We start from the raw sequence: 23,921 nt of genomic DNA on the forward strand, positions 1-23,921 counted from the left end.
AACGCTCCACCTGCCTATCATAAGAACCAAAAATAGTGGTCTCCCCCAGATGCTCCCAGAGGCAAAGTCTACCTACCACACACAGAATATGCAGAAGGGAAAAACCCAAGCCACAAGTCCCTAAACGCCTGAGTCGTGACTCATGGAGCCTGTCCTCCACCCCTGCCAAGTATAAGAAATGATTTCTACCAACCCACTTCTCTAAGGAGATGGTTCCTCATTCCTCTCCCCGGAGCAGGCTTCACAGCCCCCTTCATAGAAATGGAGCCCCAGTCATTACATGCCTAGTGATGTTACGACTGCCAAATTCTATGACTATTTGGAAAGCTTTATCAGGTATGGAAACATTCCACCTATTTGCTTTGGTGGCCAAGATCTCTGTGCAGTTGCATGGACAGTTTCTGTCCTCCCACCCTGTGAGAGGTTGTGTGTGTGTTTGCGGGGGCTGGGAAGGTAATGGAGGGAAGGAGAGACCTCCTCAGGTGAGTCACCTTGCAGTGGAGCTGCTTCCTGTGTGTGTGAAGTTCTTCAAGGAGGCACCACTTCACATAATGCCCCAAACAGAAAACAATCGTAGCAAGTTAGCAAATTATTTTCTAGGAGATTAGATGTTGGACAACTTCAAGCTTTCACAATAGAAAACGGCTTGTTTTAAGGCAGTTAAACCCAAAGCATGCCTTTTTTGGGGGTTTGTTTATGAATATGTTGTAATCTAAGAAGAGTGATGTTTTTACAGACAAATTAGACCTTTATGATTGCAATCTAAGTAAGAGGCAATTAGGCTTATTTTCCTTAGAGATTAGTATATCACGTTAGTTCAGAAAGCATTTGTAAAACAAACAAACAAAAAGGAAATCATAAATATCAATTTCATCTTAACACAATGCAACTATCACTGGTCTCAACCTGAGTTCTTAATTTCTGGCATGTCACAAATTCCTTGAACTACCAATGCTGAACTAACTTCCCCTGACCCAGGGAGTTGAATAGTTTTTTCAAAGGATGTGATCAAATCTCTGTTCATGCATGCCTACATATATTCATTTTCCAAAAGCATATTAATTCTGAGGGACAGAAAGTAGATTTGTGCTTGCCTAGATTTGTGGGAGATGAAAATGTGGCTGGGAGCCATGGCTCACACCTGTAATCCCAGCATTTTAGGAGGCTGATGCAGGAGGATCATTTCAGCCCAGGAATTCAAGACCAGCCTGGACAACATAGGGAGACCCATCTCTACAAAATAAAAAAACTAGCCCAGCGTGGTGGCGCATCCCTGTGGTGCCGGCTACTTAGGGGGCTGAGGTGGGAGGATCACTTTAGCCCGAGGTTGGTTGAGGCTACAATGAGTAGTGATCGTGCCAGTGCACTCCAGCCTGGGCTACAGAGTGAGACCCAGTCTCAAAAAAAAAAAAAAAAAAAAAAAAAGATCAGGAATGGTGGCTCACATCTGTAATCTTAGCACTTTGGGAGGCCGAGGTGGGAGGATTGCTTAAGCCCAGGAATTTAAGACAAGCCTCGGCAACATGGCAAAACCCAGTCTCTACAAAAAATACAAAAATTAGCTGGGCATGGTGGTGGGCGTATGTAGTCCCAGCTACTCGGGAGGCTGAGGTGGGAGGATCACTTGAATCTGGGGGGTCAAGGCTTCAGTGAGCCGAGATCACACCACTGCACTCCACCCTGCTGGGTGACAGAGCAAGACCCTGTCAAAAAAACAAAAACAAAAACAAAGAAAAGACAGCTGGATGTGATAGCTCATACCTATAATCCCAGTACTTTGGAAGATGGAGGTGGGCGGATCACTTGAGGTCAGGAGTTCAAGAGCAGCCTGCCCAACATGGAAAAATCTTGTCTCTACTAAAAATATAAAAATTAGCCAGGTGTGGTGTTGTGCACCTGTAATCCCAGCTACTCGGGAGGCTGAGGCAGGAGAATCGTTTGAACCCGGGAGGGCAGAGGTTGCAGTGAGCTGAGATCACACCACTGCACTCCAGCCTGGGCAACAGAGTGAGACTCTGTCTCACAAAAAAAAAAAAAAAAAAAAGAAAGAAAAGAAAATATTTGAAGCCAAGACTGTGGTGATGGTTGTACAACTCTGTGAGCACACACACACAAAACGCTGAATTGCGCACTTTAAACAAGTGGATTTTATGACATATGAGCCATATTTCAATAAGGTCATTAACAATGTACCTGAAAGAATTACATGGTCTCATGAAAGTACTGCTAACATTTTATTAGTGCTAGTAATTTTTTTTTTTTTAATAGAGATGAGGGCTCACTGTGTTGCCCAGGCTGGTCTTGAACTCCTGAGCTTAAGTGATCTTCCCGCCTCGGCCTCCCAAAGTGCTAAGATTACAGGAGTGAGCCACCACACCTGGCCTAGTGCTAGTAATTTTTTGTCAGTTGTTTCTGGTGTGTGATTACTAATACAGTGCTCTTGAGAAGAACAGACTGGAGAAGTTTATAGGCTTCTGAGCTCAGGGAAGGCACTGACCGAGTCCCAGGCAGGCAAATGCAGTGAGTGAATTTGTTCAGTCCAATGTGTTGTCAGTTTCCTTCGTACAGCTCCATGAGATAGAGGAATGTTATGCATATATGTTTGCTTTCTTATCCCCCATCTTTCCTGTCCTTCTCCCACACTCTACAGTCTTACACGCTATCTAGATGCTTCTCCAACGGGTGGGTGTATCAGAATCTTGAGGAGGAAGAAAGTGAAGAGCAGGTAGTTTTTGTAATTTGAAAAAACATACAGTAGTTTGTCTTGCAATATAATATTTAGTTGCGGGGCATTCCTCCTTTCTCTGCTATATATATATAATTTTTTTAGAGATGGGTCTTCCTCTGTTGCCCAGGCTGCAGTGCAGTGACGTAATCATATCTCACTGCAACCTCAAACTCCTAAGCTCAAGTGATCCTGCTGACTTAACCTTCCAAGTAGCTGAGACTGCCCGTCTAATTAATCCGTCTGCTATTTTCTTTTTCTTTCTTTCTTTCTCTCTTTCTTTTTTTTTTTTTCTTTCTTTCTTTCTTTTTTTTTTTTTTTTTTTTTTTTTCTTTCTTTCTTTCCTTCCTTCCTTCCTTCCTTCCTTCCTTCCTTCCTTTCTTTCTTTCTTTCTTTCTTCTTTCTCTCTTTCCTTCCTTCCTTCCTTCCCTTTTCCTCCCTCCCTCCCTCCCTCCTTTCTTTCTTTCTCTCTCTCTCTCTCCTTCTTTCTTTCTTTTCTTTTTTTTGTGAGATGGAGTCTCGCTCTGTCATCCAGGCTGGAGTGCAATGGGGCGATCTCACCTCACTGCAACCTCCCACCTCCCAGGTTCCAGTGATTCTGCCACAGCCTCCCGAGTAGCTGGGATTACAGGCGTGCACCATACTTGGCTAATTTTTGTATTTTTAGTAAAGACGGGCTTTCACCATGTTGGCCAGGCTGGTCTCGAACTCTTGACCTCAAGTGGTCCACCTGCCTTGGCCTCCCAAAGTGCTGGGATTACAGTCGTGAGCCACTGCGCCTGGCCTTCTGCTATATTCTTTTTTTTTTTTTTGAGACGGAGTCTCGCTCTGTCACATATGCTGGAGTGCAGTGGTGTTAGCTCGCTGTAACCTCTGCCTCCCGGGTTCAAGTGATTCTCCTATCTCAGCCTCCCAAGTAGGTGGGATTATAGCCATGTGCCACCACACTCAGACAATCTTTGTATTTTTTTTTTTTTTTGAGACGGAGTCTCGCTCTTTCGCCCAGGCCGGAGTGCAGTGGCGCTATCTCGGCTCACTACAGGCTCCGCCTCCTGGGTTCACGGCATTCTCCTGCCTCAGCCTCCCGCGTAGCTGGGACTACAGGCGCCCGCCACTGCGCCCGGCTAATTTTTTGTATTTTTAGTAGAGACGGGGTTTCTGCATGCATTCCTAAACAATAAAACTTGATTATGCCTGTTTTTGAACTTTAAATTAAAAGAATCGTATTACATATATGTATTCTTTTGTATTTTGCTTCTTTCACTTAATGTTGTGGGTTGATTCACCTATATTGTAATTACATACAACTTGTCAATTTCCATTGCTATATGAAAATACCATTTCATTGCATGGAAATAAACAATAAAAATACATTTTACTGTAGATGGATATTTAGGGTTTTTTGGTATTTGAACAATGCCACCATGAATATTCCTGTCCTGTATTTGGCACACAAGTAAAGACTTTTCTAGAAAATGTTTGGGTTGTTTGCTATGAGTTTCTTCATAATGTTAAATAATCTTTTTAAAAATGTGGATATTGTCCCAACATACACTCCCATAACAGTGCATGAGAATTCCTATTGCTGCTGCATATCTTTGCCAATATTTGATGTTGTTACACTTTATAATTTTTTGTGGCCAGACACAGTGGCTCACACCTACAATCCCAGCACTTTGGGAGGCCAAGACAGGAGTTTGAAACTAGCCTGGGTAACACAGCAAGAAGCCATCTCTAAAAAAAAAAAATAGGTGGGAGGATCACTTGAACCTGGGAGGTTGAGGCTGCAATGAGCCATGATTGTGACACTGCACTCCAGCTTGGGTGACAAAGTGAGGCTCTGTCTACAAACAAATAAATAAATAAAAATAAAAAATAGGCTGGGCGTGGTGGCTCAACCCTGTAATCCCCGCACTTTGGGAGGCCGAGGAGGGTGGATCACAAGGTTAGGAGATCGAGACCATCCTGGCTAACACTGTGAAACCCCGTCTCTACTAAAAATACAAAAAATTAGCCGGGCGTGTTGGTGGGCACCTGTAGTCCCAGCTACTCGGGAGGCTGAGGCAGGAGAATGGTGTGAACCCGGGAGGCGGAGCTTGCAGTGAGCTGAGATCGCGCCACACTGCACTCCAGCCTGAGGGACAGAGTGAGACTGTCTCAAAAAATAAATAAATAAATAAATAAATAAAATAAATAAATAAATAGAAATAAAAAATAATGAAATAATTTTTTGCTAACCTGGTAGGTGTGTATTAGTATCTTACTGTGGATTTAATTTACTTACTTTGGATTACTAATGAGATGAGCACTTTTTGCAGGTTTTGATATTTTGATGCCCTTTCTTGTGAAGGACAAAGTTTGAACACAATAGTCAAATGTAGCAATCTTTTTTAAAATGTTCATGCTCTTCATATTTTATTTCAGAAACTTCCCCTACCCCCACATCATTTTGAGAAGCTTTATTGTTTGGCTTTTCACATTTAGGTCTTAAATTCAACTAGAATTGATTAGGAGGGCTGGAGTATAAAGTTGTAATGGTTAATTTTATGTGTCAACTTGACTGGGCCATGTGGTGCCCAGACATTTGGCCAAATATTATTCTGTGTGTGTCTGTGATGGTGCTTCTGAATGAGAATAACATTGGAATCAGTAGAGTGAGTACAGCAGATTGCTCTCCCCAGTGTGGTTGGGCCTCATTCAATCAATTGAAGACCGGAATAGAATAAAAAGGCTGACTATGAGAGAATTTCTCCTGTCCGACTGGTTAAGTTGGGACATCGTTTTTTTCCAGCCTTCAGACTTGGCCTGAAACATTGGTTCTCCTTGGGTTGTGAGCCTGCAGGTCCTCAGACCGAAACTATCCATCAGCTCTCCTGGTTCTCAGGCTCCTGGATTCAAGCTGGAAGTATACATCGGGTCTCCTGGGTCCTCAGCTTGATGACTCTAGATCTTGGGAATTCTCAGCCTCTGTAACTGTGTGCGCCAATTCCTTATAATAAATCTCTGTCTCTCTCTCCCTCCTGTTGTCTCTGTGTCTCTGAAGAACCCTGGCTAATACAAAGGTATAGTCCAATTTTATTTTATTTTTTTTCCAAATAAATACTCTTCAGTAACAGCACCATCTACTGAATATTGTCCCTTCTCCACTGAATTGCAAAGATGCCTCTCAAGCTTCCATATGACCACAGGACTCTTTCTGTAATCTGTAGTCTGTTCTATTGGGCCACTGCCCTGTCCTTGTGCTAACACCATGTCTTATTACTATAGGCTAATTATAAATCTTGATGCTCAATAGGGCAAATCCTCTAATTTTGCTGCTTTTCAAGAGTATCTTGGCTGTATGTGGCACTTTGCAAAAACTAAAACACAACGACAACAACAAAATTCAGGTTTTTGATTGATATTGCATTAAATTTATAGATGTTTTAAGTGAATCGACACCTTTCTAATTTGCAGTTTTAATCTTTTTATTTATTTATTTTTTTATGAGACTGAGTCTTCCTCTGTTGCCCAGGCTGGAGTGCAGTGGTGCAATCTTGGCTCATTGTATCCTCTGCCTGCCGGGTTCAAGCAATTCTCCTGCCTCAGCCTCCCAAGTAGCTGGCATTACAGGCATGTGCCAGCACGCCCAGCTAATTTTTTTTTTTTTTTTTAAGTAGAGATGGGATTTCACCATGTTGGTCAGGCTAGCCTCGAACTCCTGACCTCAGGTGATCTGCCCACCTTGGCCTTCCAAAGTGCTGGCATTACAGGCGTGAGCCACCGTGCCTGGCTGACTCTTTTTATATGACTTTAGGAGTTAGTCTAGAAATTCTAATCCACATATTTAACTCACTGATATCTAGACTTAATCAATACCCTTAACCTCTTTTTAGAAAATACAAGGTACTTAAAACACTTTAACTCCTGACTTCTACTAGGTTATATGTATTTTTAATTCTGTCTTTTAAAAAATATTCTGGACAGTTGTGGTGGCTCAACTCTGTAATCTTAGCACTTTGGGAAGCTGAGGCAGGAGGATCACTTGAGCTCAGAGTTCAAGACTAGCCTGGGCAACATAGTGAGACCTTGACTCTACAAGTAGTAAAAATATTAGCTAGGCATGGTGGCATGTGCCTGTAGTCCCAGCTACTCGAGAGGCTGAGGCAGGAGAATTGCTTGAGGCTGAGAGGTAGAGACTACAGTGAGCCGTGATTGCGCCACTGTACTCCAGCCTGGGCAACAAAGCAAGATCCTGTCTCAAATAAGTAAATAAATTAAATAAAATAATTCACAAGATGTAATTTTTTATTTTTATTTTATTTTTGCAAGACGAGGTCTCACTCTGTGGAGTACAAGTGGCGTGATCATAGTTCATTGCAACCTCGACCTCCCAGGCTCAAGCCATCATCTTACCTCAGCCTTCTGAGTAGCTGAGACCACAGGTGTGTACCACTACACCTAATTTTCTTATGTTTTGTAGAGGTGAGGTCTCTGTTGCCCAAGCTGGCCTCCAACTCCTGGCTCAAGTGATCCTCCCACCTTGGCTTCCCCAAGAGATGGGGTTACAGGCATGAGCCACTGTGCCTGGCTTCACAAGATGTTGTTATCTTTGTTTTACACTATCAATGCCCATGCGTCCTTACCTAATTATTAACCACTGTATTGCTGTTCATTCTTCCTGCATCTCATATCTTCCATCAGGGATCATTTTTCTTCTACATAAAATAAATCATTTGTAATTTCCTTTAGCGGTGGTCTGCAGTCTTCATTTGAGGGTGTCTTTATTTTGTCTTCATTCTGGAAAAATATTTTTTCTTTTTTTTTTTCTTTTCTTTTCTTTTTTTTTTGAGATGGAATTTTGCTCTTGTTGCCCAGGCTGGAATGCAGTGGACCGATCTCTGCTTACTGCAACCTCCGCCTCCCAGGTTCAAGCGATTCTCCTGCCTCAACCTCCGAAGTAGCTGGGATTACAGACTCACGCCACCACACCCAGCTAATTTTTTGTATTTTTCGTAGAGATGGGGTTTCACCATGTTGGCCAGGCTGGTCTTCAACTCCTGACCTCAGGTGATCTGCCTGCCTCGGCCTCCCAAAGTGCTAAGATTACAGATGTGAGCCCTCATGCCCAGCCTAATTCTTATAATCCAACGTCTTAATCCTTGGTGGGTCTTTTCTCTCATTTATGATGCCTTGTTTCCTTGTATGCTTGGTTATTTTTGACAGTGAGAAGATTACTTTCCTTGGGAGCTTATTTTGGAAGGTTATATGTGGCCTAGAAAAATAGTCTTTTTTTTCTGTAGAGGATTATCATTTGAAATACATCATTAATGGCTTGAAGTTTTTTGGACCACTCTGGTGATGCAAACTTGGGCTGAGGTTTGAATGAGAGCTCATGGTTACAACTTCTCATGAATGGATAATCCCCAATTTTAGTACCAAGACAAGTTTTTGTTTTTGTGCTTTGAGTTGAGATGGGGAGTGGATCATATGGCGATGACTACTTGCTCATCTTTACCTTTAGGGTATAATCTTTTTGGGGTGCCAGGTTTACGGGATAGAATTTTCCTATTAGGCTATGCCTTGGGCAAGTTTTGGGCTTTAAAGTCTACTTCTACTTACTCTAGGTACCATCAAAGCCTAAGTTGGGCTGGGCACGGTGGCTCATGCCTGTAATCCCAGCAATTTGGGAGGCCAAGGCGAGCAAATCACGTGGTCAAGAGATTGAGACCATCCTGGCTAACATGGTGAAACCCCCTCTCTACTAAAAATACAAAAGAAAAAAATCAGCTGGGCATGGTGGCAGGCTCCTGTAGTCCCAGCTACTCTGGAGGCTGAGGCAGGAGAATCGCTTGAACCCAGGAAGCAGAGGTTGCAGTGAGCTGAGATCATGCCACTGCACTCCAGCCTGGCGACAGAGCGAGACTTCGTCTCAAATAAAAAAAAAAAAGCCTAAACTGAAGATCAGGCTAAATAGATAGCGAGGGGGAGTGCATTGCATGCTTCCCTTAGGGAAATTTATCAGAATTAAGAGTGGAAGGTGGTGATTTCTGCCAGGGATAATTATGTATATGTATGTACAGTATATAAAAACGTAGCTTGGATTTTTTAAAAGTTTAGAAACACAATTCTGTAACTGTATTCAATCCTGTTTTCTAAAATTTCACTGAAATTGCAATTCTACAGATTCTGTAATGAAGTTCCTTTATATTTTGTGATTCCTTAGATAATGTGCTAAAAGCTATAGACACTCTTCTCCAGAGGTAATTCACATATTGCACACATGTATACATTTTTATTATAATTTCAAATGGTTTAAGAGACCCTCTAAAGTCCATTCATGGAGTCAGTGTAAGAACGTAAGCTCTAAAAATACTGAATACTACTTGGATTTCTGTAAGTAAAGGAATAGTTAAATAACTATGGCCATGCATGAAAACTGAATTTTATGAAGACATTAAAAAGAAGGTAACTTTATATTTACCAATATAGATAGATGCTAAAGATATAATGTCAAGTAAAAAGAGCAATTTGCACGGCATATTAGAATAATTTTGGTTGTATATATGTATTATGTATGTTATGATTTCATTTGTGTATGTGTATAGAAAATATCTGAATTCACAAGAATTTTGGACAATGTGGCTGGATGAGTATTATAGAGACTTTTTTCTTTAAAATAAGTTATTTTTGAACATCCCCCCCACTATGAATTTGTATAATTTTTTTGCATATATTAAAGAAAAATTCGAGTTAATTAAAAGGTGAATCTTTTTTATAACATATAATGTTTTATTTATAATCTACTCCAAAGAAAAAAGTGACTTTGTATTTATTGCTATTCAGATGAGATCCTTTTCTGTAGCTGAAAACTTTGATCTCCCTTTCCTTCTTTGTTTACCTAAAGGTTAAAAGACATTTTTGGACTTTCCATCCTGACTTGACTCATCACTGGTTGATCATCTTGCTTTTGATTCTCTTCTTCAAGTTTTCAATTTCTTATTTATGTGTAATGCCCTGACATTGTAAGAATAAAATCCAGATAGATGTAAATTGTATTGAGAATATTGCCTTCATTTCTATATGAATTCGCTTAATTTATGTCCTTTTAAGGCACACTTTATGATTTTAATACAAACTGGTTCATGGATTATTAATTCAAATTATGCTGTTACAGTCAACCACATGAGATAAGGTAATTGGAAAGATACCATGTTCTTACATAATGATCTTGGTCTCTGAATGACTGAAGGACTCTCCCTGTCATATATTTGTACAGATGAATTTATTCGAGGGTGAACAAAGTAATTCTAATCTTTACCAAACATTAAATTTCCTACTTGATATTTCAACTCAATGACGTCCAATTTTTTTAAGCACAGCAAATTTTCCAACTTTATTATCTGACATACATGAGGCTTGTTGGATAACATTGGAAAAGAGACATTTTTCCTGGCTCCTGTTAGAGCAGGGTTTGGAATGAAGTAGGGAAGTGTGTATAATAAACATAGAAATCACTACAGTAGAAAATACATGAAATGTCCAAATGTTCTCTCCTACTGACCACAGAAAGTTTCATATACAAACTAGTCAAGCGTCTGGTTGTCTGTCCCATTTTTTTTTTTTTTTTTTTTTTGAGACGGAGTCTCACTCTGTCACCCACGCTGGAGTGCAGTGGCGTGATTTCGACTCACTGCAAGCTCCGCCTCCCGGGTTCACGCCGTTCTCCTGCCTCAGCCTCCCAAGTAGCTGGGACTACAGGCGCCGCCACCATGCCAGGCTAATTTTTTGTATTTTTAGTAGAGACGGGGTTTCACCATGTTAGCCAAGATGGTCTCCATCTTTTGACCTCGTGATCTGCCCCCCTCAGCGTCCCAAAGTGCTGGGATTACAGGCGTGAACCACCGCGCCCGGCCTGTCTGTCCCTTTTTTTTGTCAGCAAATAGGAACTCCACCTTCTTGGCCAACTCATTCATTCATTCTTGCAGCAGTGAGTGTGGTGACCTCTACTGTGACTAGCTGAGGACAACCTCCTGGGGACCAAGGAAGCTGCTGGGGATGTACTTTAATGAGAATACTCACCAGCAGATGGCCACCATCTCTGTCTTGCAGTCAGTTACTTGCTGACGACTTCCTTATGTTTAACCCAACTCTCTCTTGGAATATAACCCCCTTACTTTGAATTCTAATCTTCAAAAAGAAAAAAACTGGCAATATCCAGTTTGTAAGCCCCCATTCTTCCCCTCATAACTATGTTTAAATAATCAGCAATTCCATGAATTCAATCTCCTTATCCCATGGATGACTTGGTCTTGACAGGCCTTCCTCAAGAATCACTGGATTTTCTGCCTCTAATCCAAACCCTTCCTAATTCACTCTTCAAAATGCCTTCTGAGTTGTATTTTGAAGAAAGCAACTCAATACTTCATTCACTGGCTTAAAGATCTTCAATATCTCCTCATTTCCTAAAGAATGAAATCCAAATTCCTTGAGGGGATTTTGACAGTTGGGCCCTTTATCTTCTGCCTCTTCTTATTCTCTCCCCACATACCTTTCACTCTTTTCTCAAATATGTATGTGGTCCTGTTTCCCTGACTTGACACATGCAGCCCCTCTGCTTGGAGTTTCCACCCTCCCTTTCTTTACCTGGCCAACTCCTATCATCCTTAAGGTGTGCTGTCACCTCTCCTGTGAGGCCTTCCTAGGTTATCTGCTTTGTCCTCATGCCCTCTTAGCCTTTAAAGGCTGTCTCTTACACCTTTCATTCACTAATATAGATTTCTGTCTCCCCAAGAGATAAGAACCCATGTCCTCACTATTTCTGAGTCCAGACCCTATACAGTGCCCAGTTCAATAGAATTTGTTCTCAATTATACTTTTGTATATAATTTTTGTTGGTTTGTTTTTTGAGATGGAGCCTCGCTGTCTTCTAGGCTGGAGTGCAGTGGCACTATCTCGACTGACTGTAACCTCCACCTCCCGGGTTCAAGTGATTCTCCTGCTTCAGTCTCCCAAGGAGCTGGGACTACAGACGCACGCCACAATGCATGGCTAAATTTTGTATTTTTTTTTTTTAGTAGAGATGGGGTTACTCTATGTTGGCCAGGCTGGTCTTGAACTCCTGATCTCAAGTGACTCACCTACCTCAGCCTCCCCAAGTGTTGGGATTACAGGCGTGAGCCACCACGCCCGGCCACTTTTACATCTTTTTTTTTTTTTTTTGAGATGGGATCTCGCTCTGTTGCCAGGCTGGAGTGAAGAGGAGTGATCTCCACCTACTGCAACCTCTGCCTCAAGGGTTCAAGCCTCTCGAGCAGCTGGGACTACAGGTGCACGCCACCACACCCGGCTAATTTTTGTATTTTCAACAGAGACGAGGTTTCACCATGTTGGCCAGGATGGTCTCGATCTCCTGACCTCATGATCCACCTGCCTCAGAATCCCAAAACGCTGGGATTACAGGCGTTAGCCACTGCGCCCGGCCACTTTTACATATCTTAAATGAGTTCATATGTCTTTCTAAGGAAACTCAATCTTTTCCTAAGAACAAAACTGAACTATCACAAAATGAACCCCTGGATATCCCTGATTACCCAATAGGCAACAGTGATACCCCATCCTTTTGATTGTTGTAAAATTTTGCTGTGTATGTTTATGGATATTTGCAGGGATAGTGAGTGAGCAAGAAAGGGGCAAAGGCTGATCAAGGAACTTCATTTCTTCCTAATTTTAAGACCCACAGTCTGGTAATATAAAATGATAAGTGTAAATCTCTAGAAAAGTCTCCATCTGAGGCTCTCCTCTTGTTTGCCTTCTAGAAACATGTTTAGTTTATTTGGTAAAGGAGACACACTTCGCTCCTGGTAGCACTTTCCTGTATCTATGATTTTGCTCTTTTAAAAATGCTTTTCTAGGCCAGGTGCAGTGGCTCACAACTGTAATCCCAGGACTTTGGGAGGCTGAGGTGGCAGGATTGCCTGAACCCAGGAGTTCAAGACCAGCCTGGGCAACATGGTAAAACCCTGTCTCCCCCACCAAAAAAAAAAAATTTAGCTGGGCATGGTGGCATGCACCTGTAGTCCCAGCTACTCAAGACACTGAGGTGAGAGGATTGATTGAGCCTGGGAGGTCAAGGCTTCAATGAGCCATGATTGTGCCACTGCAATCCAGCTTAGGCAACAAAGTGAGATACTGTCTCAAAAATTAAAGAAACAAATTCTAGTTATTTAAATATTACATCAATATAATACACAGAGTTTTGTCAAAACTTATCCAATTCCAAATATATTAGAAAGACAAATGCCTGACTTACTTTTCTTTGGCACCTAAAGTATTTTCAAGTCATAAATCTATGGTTTGTTGCATTATCACTATTGTGGGTTTTTGTGCTAGGTAGCTTTTTTTTTTTTTTTTTTTTTTTTTTAGACAGTGTCTCACTCTATTACCTAGGCTGGAGTGCAGTGGTGCAATCATAGCTCACTGTAGCCTTGACCTCCTGAGCTCAAGTGATCCTCCTGCCTCAGCCTCCTGAGTGTCTAGGACTACGGACTTGTACCACCATGCCTGGCTAGTTTTTAAAAATTGTTTTGTAAAGATAGGGTCTTATGATGTTGCCCAGGCTGTTCTTGAACTCCTGGCCTCAAGTGATCCTCCCTCCTCAGCCTCCCAAACTGTTGGGATTACAGGTGTGAGCCAACATGGCTGTCTTCCCCCCCTCCCCATCTTGTGATTTTATATTTTGTTTTTCTTCCCTCAGTCACATTAATGTGTATCTTACTGCCTTGGATGTCATCTTGTTAATGAGATATTTATAAAGATCACAGTGACTATTCTGTTAATCTTATGTTTTTAACAGTGTGAAAATTTTAAGAATAATATCAAATTCTTGAGGCATTATGTACTTTCTGTTTTTAACATCGGGAAAACATTCAATATCATCAGTACTTGATACTATTAGTATTTGATTCCTACATCATCAGGAGAACAACCCTAAATGGGTCTGATTATAACATAAAGTTCAATAAGATCCTAAAAGGGTCACATTGACTTATGGCATCAAAGTGGATATTAGATAAGGTTTCAATCGTTGTATAAATCTCATTTCCTTTCATTTACTTTATCTAACCACACTTAGTGATAAATCCACAAGAGCTCAAAAACTAATGCTACACTGTGCCTTCAGTTTCCTAAGACAGCTTTTTACCCTTGTTGGTTTTGAAAGGAAAAATCTGGCCAGGCACAGTGGCTCACGCCTGTAATCCCAGCACTTTGGGAGGCCAAGGCAGGTGGGTCATTTGAGGTCAGGAGTTCGAGACCAGCCTGGCCAACATGGTGAAACCCTGTCACTACTAAAAATACAAAAATTAGCCAGGCATGGTGGTGGGTGCCTGTAGTCCCAGCTACTTGTGAGGCTGAGGCTGGAGAATTGCTTGAACCCTGGAGACGGAGGTTGCAGTGAGCCAAAATCACGCCACTGTACTCCAGCCTGGGCAACAGCAAGACTCCATCTCAAAAAGAGAAAAGAAAAGAAAAGAAAGAAAAGAAAAGAAAAGAAAAGAAAAAAAGAAAGGAAAGGAAAGGAAAAAGGAAAGGGGAGGGGAGGGGAGGGGAGGGAAGGGAAGGGAAGGGAAGGGAAGGGAAATACCCAAAGCTGTGAACCATGACCTGGATGCTATTAGCAGCGTCCAGAGGAGCCCGCACAGAAGCACAGGAAGAGTACGAACGTGCTGCTTTGTGGAGATAGCACAGGGCATTGGCGTTCACAGGGCTAGAATTTTGTATGGGAATCACAGCCCATTGCCTTAAAATCTGATCACAGATGAGGTTTCTGAAGGGCCAGCTTGGCATAATATCAGTGACTCAGGCAAAAAGCCTCTGAAATCTCTGATGCCGATGATGATGATGAAGTAACAGTTTGGTGAACATAATACATCATTGGACATAACTGTTCTCCTGCTATCTACAGAGTTGCCTTTTTTTTTTTTTTTTTTTTTTTGAGACGGAGTCTTGCTCTGTCGCCCAGGCTGGAGTGCTGTGGCGCCATCTCGGCTTAATGCAAGCTCCGCCTCCGGGGTTCACGCCATTCTCCTGCCTCAGCCTCCTGAGTAGCTGGGACTACAGGCGCCCGCTACCACGCCCAGCTAATTTTTTGTATTTTTAGTAGAGATGGGGTTTCACCATGTTAGTCAGGATGGTCTCAATCTCCTGACCTCGTGATCCGCCTGCCTCGGCCTCCCAAAGTGCTGGGATTACAGGCGTGAGCCACGGCGCCCGGCCCCAGAGTTGCCTTTTAAATTAATTAGCCTAGTGAGATAGGGTACATTATTTTTTTTCCGTATCCCTCACAGCTCCTAGGATAGTCGTGTCTTCCCTGTGATAGATGCTTAATAAATATTTATTTTAAAAAATAGATATAAAGAAATATAGGGGTAGCTTGGCATAAAAGTCCTGCTTAAGGACTGCTGTGGCTAAGTACCATGTTGTCCTGTTCTCTTCTCACTCCAAACTACATGCTGAAGTCCTTGATCTATAGCCCAAGCAACAGAGAATGGCCCATTCTTAGGAGCAAAGCCAGAATTGTTTCCAACATGCAAAAATAGTATACAATCTTCGAAAGCACTTCAAAGCAACCAGGAAAGTCAGGACCTGCTACACACAGCAGCGGGCGCTCTCAGCTCGGGTCTGAAATGAATTCTTGGTTGAACAAGTGATGGAAACCACCAAAGCTCCCAAACTGAGGAGAAACCAAGCATGTGGAGACATTGGCTGGTCAGGCCCCAGGGCTGGTTCCCCAGTGTCCCACTGCTGCACTCAGAACCCTGGGGTCATCTCATCTGATCCTGTGCTCTTCCTATACCATGCTTGCAAATGAAAGATATTTCCTAGCTGAGGGCCAAAGATGTGATGACCAATGCCCAAAGCAGAGCAACCCTGCAGTTTCCTGTGCTTTACAGCAAACCTTATGTCTGCTTATGCCCAGAATCATTCTCAATCTCCTTCCTCCGCCAATACGACTACTGTTACTATTACAAGTACTATCACCATTTATTGAGTGCAAACAATGTGCCATACATTGTCTTAAGACCTTATTATGTATTATACAATTTAATCCTTACTATTATTGTCCTTCAAATTTTTAATGAGGAAAGAGAGACACAGAGAAGTCAGTTAATTTGCCCACAGTCATATGGCTACTAAGCAGGAAGGCCAGGATTCAAACCGAAGCAGTCAGAACCTAGAACTAAATTCTTAACAATACACTGTACAAAACATTTTCTTCATGAGGCACAGCAAACAAGATTACACTAGTATTCCATAAAAGTAAGACAATGTATTCATATGTAATACTATATGTGTGCATGAACATGTATTACTTAATTACATATAACTAGTATTATATATTATATCATATATTAATAAATAATTATTAATTAATATATATTACAAAGGATTCTCGGGGCAGTCATTCCACTGAAAATAAGACAAGAAGCCAGGCGCGGTGGCTCATGCCTGTAATCCCAGCACTTTGGGAGGCTGAGGCAGGCGGATCACCTGAGGCCGGGAGTTCGAGACCAGACTGACCAACATGGAGAAACCCCGTCTCTACTAAAAATACAAAAATTAGCTGGGTGTGGTGGCAGGCGCCTGTAATCCCAGCTACTCGGGCAGCTGAGGCAGGAGAATTGCTTGAACTCGGGAGGAGGAGGTTGCGGTGAGCTGAGATGGCACCATTGCACTCCAGCCTGGGTAGCAAGAGCAAAACTCCGTCTCAAAAAAAAAAAAAAGAACATAAGACAGTGTATATATATATATATATGTGTGTGTGTGTGTATGTATATATATATGTGTGTGTATATATATGTGTGTGTATATATATGTGTGTATATATATATACACACACACACACACACACATACACAGAGTACATAATATTTTCCTCTATGGTAACAATAGTAGATTGGTTTTTCTGTAATAAATTCATAACAAATACTTATATTTCACTCTACAGTTTGAACAGTTTGAAAGTCCTTTCACCTCATCATCTCACTTAGCCACACAGCAGTCATGTAAGGGCATAGAACAGGTGGTTGTCTCATATGTACTATAGATAATGGGCCTAGGCTTATGAGCCTTTCAAGAGGATACAAATATTTGAGTCCTGAAAAAAGAGTTACCGGCTCTAAACCATGAACAGAAAACTGCAAAATCGAAACTAATAAAAATTTAGTTAAATGCCTTTGGACACTAAATCTTTAACCGGTCTCTGTGGGGCAGTGCTACTTCTGTTCTGTCTTCAGGGATCTGTCTCCACTAACACCTAGGTCCCCTTCTTAAACAGTGTTTCATAGACCAATGCCTGTCATTGTGGACACACGTGCTAAATTATGTTCATTTACCTGAAGTCCATTGTCTTTATCCACAAACACTCCCCCACTACTCCCTCACCCCATCGCATGAGATTGTGCCTGGAAGCATTGGTACTGCAGGCTGACTATCCCTTATCCAAAATGCTTGGGACCAGACTGTTTTGGATTTCAGATCTTTTTGAATTGGATTGGAATATTTGCACTATTCTTACTGGTTGAGCATCCCAAATTTGAAAATCCAAAATCCAAAATGATCCAGTGAATACTTCCTTTGAGCATCATGTCAGTGCTCAAAAAGTTTCAGATTTTGGAGCATTTTGGATTTCAGATGTTTGAATTTGGGAGGCTTACCTGGCATATGTAAACGTGAGATTTCACTATGCACCATCTCTCTTAGACAGTTTAAACTGCTTTTAGCCCTATCTGGAGATAAGTACTGTAAAGGAGGGTACTACTGTGGATGACTCCAAAGATTCAATTATTACTCACTCAGTCCTGCGTTTGAAATTTTATGACCTTAAGCTAGTATCTTTTCCATGCCTTTTTTGGTTTTCTCCTCTATAAATCAAGGGATAATAAGAGTAGCTACTGGGTTACTGTGAAGTATTAATGAGATAACATATGACTTGCCTTTGCTTACTATAATTATGAACATATTATAAAGTGCTCAAAAATGTTAGCTGTTATCATTATAAGCCTTCATATCTTCTTGATAAGATACATTCTTTGTCCAGAACTTAAAAAAGCACACCCAAGAGCTAAGCATTTTAATATACTGCTGGTGGGAGTACAAAAGGTACAGCCCCTAGGGAGGGGCATATGGCAATGTCTAGTAAAACCAGATACTCTTCGACACTTTGACCCAACAATTCAACCTCTAGGAGTTTATCTGAAGATATGTCTCCCCACATACGAAACAACTAGACTCAAATTATTCATTGTGGCATTATTTGCTATAGCAAAATATTGGAAATAAACTGCTCATCCATAGATCGTGTGAGTGAATTATGGTACAATCACCCAATAGGCTACCATGCAACCCTAGCAAAGAAGGAAGAAGATTTCAATAAAATGAATGATTTACAGAATATACGACAGAATTTTGAAAAGCAAAGAGAGTGTGTAATATGCCACCTTTTGTGTATGTCGAAATGGGAGGACAGATGAAAGAAAAAGAAAGAAGAAAGCAAGAAAGCAAGAAAGAAAGAAAGAAAGAAAGAAGGAGAAAGAAAGTCAAAACCAAAGGGGTATTCTCCCTAATACGTAACTCCAACAACTCAGTAAGAAAAAGACTAACAGTCATCTAAAAAATGCTGAAGGAGGCCGGGTGCGGTGGCTCACGCCTGTAATCCTAGCACTTTGGGAGGCCGAGGCGGGCAGATCACGAGGTCAGGAGATCGAGACCATACTGGCTAACACGGTGAAACCCCGTCTCTACTAAAAATAGAAAAAATTAGCCGGGCGTCGTGGCACGCACCTGTAGTCCCAGCTACTAGGGAGGCTGAGGCAGGAGAATGGCGTGAACCCCGGAGGCGGAGGTTGCAGTGAGTTGAGATCGTGCCACTGCACTCCAGCCTGGGTGACAGAGTGAGACTCCATCTCAAAAAAAAAAAAAAATGCTGAAGGATATGACATGACAGTTCATTGAAAAGGAAATACAAATGACTCAAATATAGGTTCAATATTGCTCATAATAAGAGTATTACAAATGGAAAACCCAAAAGTTTGATGAAAGAGTATGTTGATGAAACTGTGGAAAAAGAGGCGCTTTCAACAGTGCTGGTGGCACTCCTAGTAGTGTCCAGTGGGAAAGCCTGTGGAGGGTAATTTGGCAGACTTTTGCCAATGAAAAAAGCATGCATGCTTTCTGATAGATATAATTAGGGCTCACCCATATTGTACTCTCTTCTCCTACCAGAAACATACAAAAAAACTGTACTTCTTGGCCTTCCTGAAGTTTGGCAGGGCCATGTGACTAGTTCTAGCCAATAAAATATAAGTGGAAATAATGTTTGTCACTTTTGGTCCAAGGCTGTCTCTCTCCTGTGGCAATGACTGTGAAGGCTGTGGGTTCCAGATGGTGCAGGCACAAGACCCAAGCCTGGGTCTCTGAGAGACTGTGTGGAGCAGGAATCTCCTGCAAAACAAACATCACAGGACATGTACTAGGGGTTGGAATATTTTTGGTATGTTTAGTGCCAGATTTGAGAGTTGTTTGTTACTGTAGCAAAACGTAACCTCATTAATACAACCTTTGACCTCGCAACTCCACTTCAGGAATTTATCCTGAAGACAAATTAGGACAAAATTATATGTTTACAATATTATTTATTTATTTATTTATTTATTGAGACAGAGTTTTGCTCTTGTTGCCCAGGCTGGAGTGTAATGGTGTGATCTTGGCTCACTGCAACCTCCGCCTCCTGGGTTCAAGTGATTCTCCTGCCTCAGCCTCCTGAGTAGCTGGGATTATAGGCGCTCACCACCATGCCCGGCTAATTTTTTTGTATTTTTAGTAGAGATGAGGTTTCACCTTGTCGGCCAGGCTGGTCTCAAACTCCTGATCTCAGATGATCCACCCGCCTCGGCCTCCCAAAGTGCTGGGATTACAGGCATGAGCCGCTGCGGCCAGCCTATTATTTATTTATTAAAGCACTGTATGAGAAAGCTAAATATTGGGACTAATTAAATGTGTGGCAAAGAAGAAACTGGTTAAGTAAATTGTAGTATATCCATATAGTAGAATACTATGTAGCTGTAAAACATAACTAGAAAGTTCTTTATGGAAATATGGAAATATTATTAAGACATATTGTTAAGTGAATAAAGCAAGCTGTACAATAGTGTACATAGTGTATTATCCTTTGGGTAAAAAAGGGGAAAATACATACTCATAATGTTTAAATATGCAAAAAGCATATATCTATATAGAAAAAAGAAAATTGGTCATGGTAGGTTACCTGTTAAGGGGAATGGGAACTGTGTATTGAGTCAATGCATTTTTCCCTCGTATTTTAATTTTTTTGTTTTTCTTTTTTGAGACAGGATCTCACTCTATAGCCCAGGCTGGAGTGCAGTGGAGGAATCACAGCTCAATGCAGCCTCGACTTCCCAGGTGGGAGGATCACCTGAGCCTCCCGAGTAGCTGGGACTGCAGGTGCATGCCACCACACCTGGCTAATTTTTGTATTTCTTGTAGAGACAGGGTTTCACCATGTGGTCCAGGCTGCCATATTTCAATTGTTGAGCTATGTGAATATATATATTTTTTTAATACAGAAAATGAAAATAAATAAATAAATAACATCATTTTCTGGCTATGTATTGCCTATAGGAGCTTTGAAAATGTATTTCCAACCGGCATTCCCAACTTCATGCCTGGCTGTTTTCCCTTGTGGGCATGGAGCTGCAGCCACATGTGACTCCTGGAGGGCTAGGCATTTTTCATCCTTCTGTCTGTGTGCAGGCTTAGGTCTGCCTCAGTGAGCCCTCCCCTTCCTGTTTGCCTCTGCATAGCTTGCAAAACCTAGACATGTGCACTGGGGCATCCTTCTGATCCACCCAGGCAGAGTTCCTAGGCTGACTTCTATGTTCACATAATCCCTTTTATATATTCCTGCCACTGCATTCATTATATTAAGTCATAATGGCCTGTTCACACATATGCTGCCTTCTCTAGATAGAAGAATCATGTCTGGCTCATCTTTCCATCTTTCTGTCCCCATGGCCTGGGATAGGGCATGAGATAGTAGTATGGGCATTTATTAACTTTATTCACGAGTTTTGTCATAAATAGGTTAACAAGCATGAAGCAATAAAGTATAATATGTCATGTTTGGAAACAGTCTTTCTGTGCTTCCTGCCATAGACCTCAGCAGCCTGAATCCTTTATGTCATCGTGCCTTACAAATACTCTATATGAGACTGGCATGCCCTAAGTCATTTGACGGTGGTATTTTTCAAATGTCTTATTTTTAATTTGATGAATATTCGCTCAACTAATGCTACTCTAAAACAATATTTTAAAAAAAGGAGGCCAGGCGAGGTGGCTCATGCCTGTAATCCAAGCAGTTTAGGAGGCTAAGGCTGGAAGATAGCTTGAACCCAGGAGTTTGAGACCAGCCTGGGCAATATAATGAGACCTCATCTTTACAAAAATAAAAAGTTAGCCGAGCGTGATGGCACACACCTGTGATCCCAGCTACTCGGGAGGCCAGGACGGAGGATCACTTAAGCCTAGGAGGTCAAGGCTACAGTGAGCTGAGATCACATCACTGCGCTCCAGCCTGGGCAAGAACCTGTCTCCAAAAAAAGAAAAAGATAAGAAAAGAAAACAAATAAAGCCCTCCATACTTAAACCAAAGCCATAATCAGATAAAGAAGAGGAAACAGGCCGGGCGCGGTGGCTCACGCTTGTAATCCCAGCACTTTGGGAGGCCGAGGTGGGCGGATCAGGAGGTCAGGAGATCGAGACCACGGTAAAACCCCGTCTCTACTAAAAAAAAAAATACAAAAAATTAGCCGGGCGTGGTGGCGGGCGCCTGTAGTCCCAGCTACTCAGAGAGGCTGAGTCAGGAGAATGGCGTGAACCTGGGAAGCGGAGCTTGCAGTGAGCCGAGATCGCGCCACTGCACTCCAGCCTGGGCGACAGAGCAAGACTCCGTCTCAAAAAAAAAAAAAAAAAAAAAAGAAGAGGAAACAGTCGTGGATAGCGAATTCTGATCATTTTTCTTGAGTGATTTTGACTGCATCAAGCTCGTTAGTTAGATTTCCATTAGATTACATGTCATAAAATAATATTTAATTTAGTAAAAAACAAATTCATGTTATTTAGACACATAGACACATGATCATTGCTCTTTAAAAAATATTGTAACAGCTGGGCGTGGTGGCTCATGCCTGTAATCCCAGCACTTTGGGAGGCTGAGGCGGGCAGATCACGAGGTCAGGAGATCAAGACCATCCTGGCTAACACGGTGAAACCTCGTCTTTACTGAAAAATACAAAAAATTAGCCGGGTGTGGTGGTGGGCGCCTGTAGTCCCAGCTACTTGGGAAGCTGAGGCAGGAAAATGGCATGAACCTGGGAGGCAGAGCTTGCAGTGAGCCAAGATTGTGCCACTGCACTCCAGCCTGGGCGACAGAGTGAGACTCCATCTCAAAATAAATAAATAAAAAATATATATATATTGTAACATCGCCGGGCGTGGTGGCTCACGCCTGTAATCCCAGCACTTTGGGAGGCTGAGATGGGTGGATCATCTGAGGTCAGGAGTTCCAGACCAGCCTGACCAACATGGTGAAACCCTGTTTCTACTAAATACAAAAAATTAGCCAGGTGTGGTGGCTCATGGCGGTAATCCCAGCTACTAGGGAGGCTGAGTCAGGAGAATCGCTTGAACCTGGGAGGCGCAGGTTGGAGTGAGCCGAGATTGTGCCATTGCACTCTAGCCTGGGCAACAAGAGTGAAAATCCATCTCAAAAAGAATAAAAAAATAAAATATAGAGATATATATGTCTATATATATATGTAACATCAAGCAAAAGCAGCAGCATATGAATTTTTTATAATTTAATTTTTGAGCCCATAAAAACAAAAATGATAACAAAACTATAAATAAATAACTAAAATATATTGAATGCCTACATGCTAAACAGTTTACCAGGTACTTCAACATTGTCTGATTTTATTTAAGCTCTTTTTTTTTTTTTTTTTTTTAAACTGAGTCTTGCTCTGTTGCCCAGGCTGAAGTGCAGTGGCACAATCTTGGCTCACTGCAACCTCCGCTTCTGGGGTTCAAGCAATTCTCCTGCCTCAGCCTCCCGAGTACCTGGGACTACAGGTGTGCACCACCACACCTGGCTAATTTTTGTATTTTTAGTAGAGACGGGGTTTCACCATGTTGACCAGGCTGGTCTCAAACTCCTGACCTCAGGTGATCGCCCTCCTTGGCCTCTCAAAGTGCTGGGATTACAGGTGTGAGCCACCATGCCCGGTCTATTTAAGCTTCTTAATCATCTGGAGTGCTAAGTAGCTTTACCCCATTTTACAGATGAGGAAAGTGTGGTACAGACAGAGTAACTTGCTCCAGATTACAACACAGCCAGGAAGTTATGGCTATGAAGTTTGAACCTAGGACTGTCCTATATATCGTTCTATACTTTCTTCCACTATGTGTTCCAAACACAATTTTAGGAGTTCATATTTAAGGAGGGCATGTATAAAATCAACAATGGGATATAGAAGGCTAAAAAGGAAATTAAACTTGCTTCTCTGTCTCTTAACAGGTGCATGTTTAAGAAACATTGTACTCAACAGAGGTGTACCAGGTTGCCTTCTCCCTTCACTTAAGCACACATGTCAGTTAAAGCTAGGAAATAGCTGAAAATCTGTATTTTCAAAACATTTCACATCCTTAAGGCTTCTGGACTGGCATCTAATTTTGCATTTTGTTGAAACATTGCTAGAAAAATCCTTTGGCCTTCTTCTCAGTGAAACCAAACAAAACCAATAATGTATGCTCTTTCAACTTAAAGCATCAATGGATTCAACAAAATCATTGTATATACAGCTGTGGCAACATTTACGTATGTAAAGCATCTTGGTTGAATATCAAATTCAAACAAAATCAATACAAAATGGATTTTACAGTTAATTTTAATGGGTGTGATGTATCGTTTAAAAGGGTGTGATTTCCGGGTTCATAACATTAAGTGATTTCAGCAGTTGTCTACATTATGGTGTGTTCCAAAATTAATAGTAAGGTCAGACTATAGTTTTAGACTGAAAATATCAAGGCCATTTTCTAAATTTAGGCTTGAAATACTAGAAGTGGCTTTGATATTACTATT

The 23,921-nt window shown here is 41.6% G+C and overlaps 1 protein-coding gene across 10 annotated transcripts in view; it reads right to left on the reverse strand.

Moving 5' to 3' along the window:
- The window catches only part of DLGAP1 (DLG associated protein 1), a 988,253-nt gene that overhangs the window by 132,849 nt on the left and 831,483 nt on the right, over nt 1-23,921 (reverse strand). The gene's annotated exons all lie outside the window — the stretch shown is intronic.

This window comes from Nomascus leucogenys, chromosome 4, assembly GCF_006542625.1.
Source record: "Nomascus leucogenys isolate Asia chromosome 4, Asia_NLE_v1, whole genome shotgun sequence".
Lineage (NCBI taxonomy): Eukaryota > Metazoa > Chordata > Mammalia > Primates > Hylobatidae > Nomascus > Nomascus leucogenys.